General features: G+C 44.8%; 1 pseudogene; it reads left to right on the top strand.

The window, feature by feature from the left end:
* The first annotated feature begins 2820 nt into the window (after window positions 1–2820).
* Window positions 2821–5388, top strand: part of LOC102774003 — a 5531-nt pseudogene continuing 2963 nt past the window's right edge.

The raw sequence follows: 5388 nt of genomic DNA on the forward strand, positions 1-5388 counted from the left end.
CTTTCAGCTTCAGGGTATTCCATTATATAAATGTACCACAGCTTTTTTATCCACTCATCTACTGATGGGCATTTGAGCCATTTCCAGATCTTAGCTATTGTAAATAATGCTGCTATGAATATAGGGGTGCATATATTCTTTGTTTTAAACTGATCTGATAAACCTGTTAAATCCCAGTGAAATTAACTGGTAAACTGTTGCTGATGCTAGATATTATTGTTATTTTAGCTAATTGAAGTTTTTTACCACAAAGACAACATCTCTAAATCAGAATAAAAACATTGTACTACTGCCCTGTCAAGTGAAATCACAAAATAAAGTACATTCAATTAGATATTTCTAGGTATATTTCAATCTGTCTTTCATGAGTATATATAATTAATAGTATAAATATGTAATGGATAGGTGTTCTTTATAGCATCTTTTTTTGAGTAGTGGCAGGAAAAAAAACAAAGTAATATAAATTATTTAAAAACAAAACAAAACTAAAACCCCACAGGTTATATAAATTACACTGTAACATCTAGAATTTATCAAATTGCATATTCAGGTAAGGAAAAGTTGTTATTGAGATTCATTAAGGTGATAAAGATATATTACCCTATTGCAGTGGTCAGCAAACTCATTAGTCAACAGAGCCAAATATCAACAGTACAATGATTGAAATTTCTTTTGAGAGCCAAATTTTTTAAGCTTAAACTATATAGGTAGGTACATTGTTATTAACTTAATTAGGTACTCCTAAGGCTTAGGAAGAGCCACACTCAAGGGGCCAAAGAGCCGCATGTGGCTCGCGAGCTAAAGTTTGCCGACCACTGCCCTATTGTATGTGTGGACATCTTGCACTTTGTCTCAAAGCATCTAAACTTGTCAATATATTTGTACAATTTTCCACAACACATCATCTGTACACTGTATTGTGTGTTCACCACCCAGTCAAGTCTCCTTCCACCTGTATAATTTTGTTAAACAATGTCACCTCAATAAATTCAATAAAAGGAAAACAAAAACATACACTAGTGGGCCATGCACAAAATCCATGCACATTAAAAAGGGATCAATTAGAGAAAATATTTTAATATTGCTATTTGCCCTTTCTATATAATAGAAGTGTCAGAGATTAAAGAAAATTAGTAAAATGTATATGAAAATCTTCCTCTTGTCAGAGTCTGGGGTGCGCCGCAGGATGCAGAATCAAGTCCCTGCCCACCCACGGTGCCTCAAAATCACGCAAGACCCAGACCCAGCCGGCCCCACTCCTATTGGGAGAGATCCAGACCCTGCTGGCCCCATCCGTGTCAAGCCTCGCTGGGCAGGGGTGCAGCCTCAGGTCCGCTGGCCTGGCACTGGGTGGGAGGCTCAGCCTCATGTCCACTGTCAAGCCCTGCTGGGTGGGGGGTTCAGTCTCAGGTCCCCCAGCACACCCTCAGGTCCCCTGGCCTGGCGCTGGAGTGGGGGGCATGGTCTGAGGTCCCCCAGCCTGGCGCCAGAGCAGGCGATGTGGCCTGAGGTCTCACATCAAGCCCTGCTGGGCTGGAGGTATGGCCTGAGGTCCCCAGGCCTGGCACCAGGGCAGGGGGCACGGCCTGAGGTCCCCTGTCAAACCCCACTGGATGGGGGTCCCAGTGCCACGCAGCCTCAGGTCCCTGCTGATTGCTCGTTAAGGCTCCTTATGGGAACTGGGCTCCTGCTGTGGGTGCAGTCATTTTGACCGTTATGGCATGATGGTCAATTTGCATGTTCCTTCTTTATTAGATAATATTATACACACACACACACACACACACACACACACACACACACACATACAGTGTCCCAGAAACATGTATACAGACTTGAACAGCTAGTAGCTCAATTGATGTTTCTTTCTTTCAGTCAGACTAAGCTTTAGGAATTCATCCTAAAATGCTATTGGAAGCTTGAAAATGCAGTTAAAGTACAAATACTGCCTTTACAATTATTCAAAGTGTGTATACATTTTTTAGGGGGACACAGGTTGTCCCAGAAAATGTAATACACACTTTAACAGCTGATAATTCAATTTTTACTCCTCTTCAGGTCTAGCTAACTTGAAATAATGAGTGAAGCTAGACTAAGCTTTGAACAAAGAAAATTTACCCATTAGACTTTTTATAGGAATACATAAAAGACAAAGTTTACACTACAAAACTGGCAAAAGTTGATGGTTAAGGATGCACAATTACCAAAATGATTATTTTTTTTTTAAATATTTTTTTATCTCAGAGAGAAAGGAAAAGGGAGAAAGAGAGAATAGAAACATCAATGATGAGAGAGAATCATTCAATGGCTGCCTCTTGCACTCCCCACACTGGGGATCAAGCCCACAACCCGGGCATGTGCCCTGACCAGGAATCAACCATGGCCTCTTGATTCATAGGTCAATGCTCAACCACTGAGCAACACTGGCCAGGCAAAAAATGATTCTTTTTTTAAAAAAACATCTTTATTTTTACAACCTGCCGGGTGGCTCTGGTAGCCCCAGCTGCCTGAGTGGCTGTTCTCATCTACACCTCCTGATGGATCCAGCTGAGGAGGAAGCGGAGGTATCATTGGCCCCAGCTTTTGCCTAGGCCAGTGGTCAGCAAACTCATTAGTCAACAGAGCCAAATATCAACAGTACAATGATTGAAATTTCTTTTGAGAGCCAAATTTTTTAAGCTTAAATTATATAGGTAGGTACATTGTTATTAACTTAATTAGGGTACTCCTAAAGCTTAGGAAGAGCCCCACTCAAGGGGCCAAAGAGCCGCATGTGGCTTGCGAGCCACAGTTTGCCGACCACAGGCCTAGGCCCTTTGTGGACGCTCACAGAGGACTACAGTATTCCCTCACGTGTTGCTAAAAGAGTTGTCTACCACAGGAAAATGAGTATACACGGTCCTAGTGGGGGATGTGAGAGCTCAAGAGATAGATGGTCAAGTGGAAGATCACGAGATTCATCTCATGAAAGAACAGAGTCTCAGCTCACTCCTTGTATTAGAAATGTTACTTCTCCAATATGACAGCACCGTATTGAATGAGAAAAAGATCACAGTTCTTCTCGTCCAGTCAGTCCTCATCCTCAAAAAAACATCTCCAAATGGTTCCAGTAGGAGTCCTGGGAACAGCAGCAGAAATAGTAGTCAGTCAAGTTCAGATGGTAGCTGTAAGACAACTGGGGAGATGATGTTCGTATATGAAAATGCAACAGAAGGAGCTCGGAATATAAGAACATCAGAAAGAGTGACACTAATTGTGGATAACACTGGATTTGTTGTAAACCCATCCATTTTTACTGCACAGCCAAATACAATGTTGGGCAGGATGTTCAGATCTGGCAGAGAACATAATTTTACATGCCCCAATGAGAAGGGAGAATATGAGGTGGCAGAAGGAACTGGCTCCACTGTATTTCAAGCTAGTCTGAATTACTAAAAAAACTAGAGGCCCAGTGCATGAAATTCATACACTGGAGGTGGGGGTGGGGGGCTCAGCCCGGCCTGTGCCCTCTCCCGGTCTGGGACTCCTCTCTCCTTACTGCCTGCTTGCTTGCTGCTCCCTACTGCTCAGCTCACTGCTCCTTAGTGCTGCCACAAAGGCTCACGCCACTACCGCCACACTCGCCAGCCATGAGCCCGGCTTCTAGCTGAGCAGCGCTCCCCTTGTGGGAGCACACTGACCACCAGAGGGCAGCTCCTATGTTGAGCGTCTGCCCCCTGGTGGTCAGTTCATAGTGACCAGTCATTCTACCATATGGTTGATTTGCATATTAGGGTTTTATTATATAGGATAGGATATTGAATATGAACTGCAAATTAAAAAATAAAATTTAAAAAAGAACCAAATAAAATTTAGAGCTGAAAATATTTTTATACTTATATAGTTTTAATTCTCACTTGAGGATGTTTTTAAAATTGATTTTTAGAGAGAGAAACATCCATATGACAGAGAAATACTGATAGGCTGCCTTTGCACCTGCTGACCCACCAGGATCTAACCTAAATCTAAGTATTGCCCTAACCTAGAATCCAACAGGAAATCCTTTGGTGTACAGGTTGAGACTCTGACCAGTTGAGCCACCTGGCCAGGGCAGATCTGAAAAAATTTTTTAAGTGTACCTCCAGGTCCTGGTCAGTGTAGGTCAGTGGTTAGAGTGAAACAAACAACAAACAAACAAACAAACAAACAAACACCCATCCCCAGTGTTTATTATTGAAGGAGCATATGAAGTATTTGTTGAATGAACGGGAAGGGATGGGACTTTGCTTTCTAACTGTTTTAGCAACTCTGCAAGCCAGAGGGTTTATTTTTTATTTTAATTTTTATTGATTGATTATTTTAGAGAAAGGAAGAGAGCGAGTGAAACACCAGTGTGTTGTTTGGCTTATTATGCTCTCTTTGGTTGCTTCTTGTCTGTGCCTTGACCAGGATCCAACCTGCAACCTTGCTGTATCGGGAGGAGGTTCTAACCCACTGCACTGCGGGCTGCCTGTTAGGCCCCTCAACAAAACCCCTCTGGCTGCCCTGGCCCCTGCTGTGGGTCGGAGCTCCTCTGCCACACCAAAGGTTTGGGCTCCATTCTATCAGGGCACCTACTTAAGTTTCAGGCTTGATCCCCAGTTGGGGCTGACTGCTGCTCAGGAAGTGACTGAGGTCCGTGTGCTGTACATCATTCAGTGGGGAGTTGGGGCTCCACTGCCGACATGGCTGACTCTGATCCCCACTACCCAGGTCCTCCATCTAGGAGGACTTCAACTATGGCAGCTGCGTGGCCTCCGCCAGCGTACATATCCACATGGGTAGGTCGCCCTCCCGCTGCTCTCCAGGCACTGCTGTTGAGCAGTGGCCTGGGAGGCAGATTTCCGGTTCCCAGGAAGAGCGCTCTCCTTGCCAGACTCCCAGGGAGAGGGGAGTCCTGGAGGGAAAGCACTTTGCTCCACCTCTCCTCAGGGCACCTGGGCCAGAGCACCCATCCTGTGGAGGGGTATGGAGGGGAGAGCCACCCCAGGGAGGCCTCCTAGATGGGTGCTGAGAAGACGAAACTGGCGCCCTTCCTCCTTGAACCCTGTTGTCTTCGGTGTAGAAAGGGACAGATGAGGGGAGAGCCAAGATGGCGGCATAGGTTAATGGCGGAGTTTGCTGCCTCGAACAACCACTTCAAAAATACAACTAAAAGACGAACGGACATCACTCAGAACCACAGGAACGCTGGCTGAGTGGAAGTCCTACAACTAGGAGGAAAGAGAAACGCATACCGAGACTCAGAGGAGGCGCAGTGCTGAAGTCAAATACTAAGGTGCGGAGTGCATGCGGAGTGGGCTGGCGGCTGAGGGCGCGGTTGTCTGTTTCAAAAAAAAGAAAAAGAACAAGAAAAAAAGGAGGGGGTGG

Source organism: Myotis davidii, unplaced genomic scaffold (assembly GCF_000327345.1).
Source record: "Myotis davidii unplaced genomic scaffold, ASM32734v1 scaffold1322, whole genome shotgun sequence".
NCBI lineage: Eukaryota > Metazoa > Chordata > Mammalia > Chiroptera > Vespertilionidae > Myotis > Myotis davidii.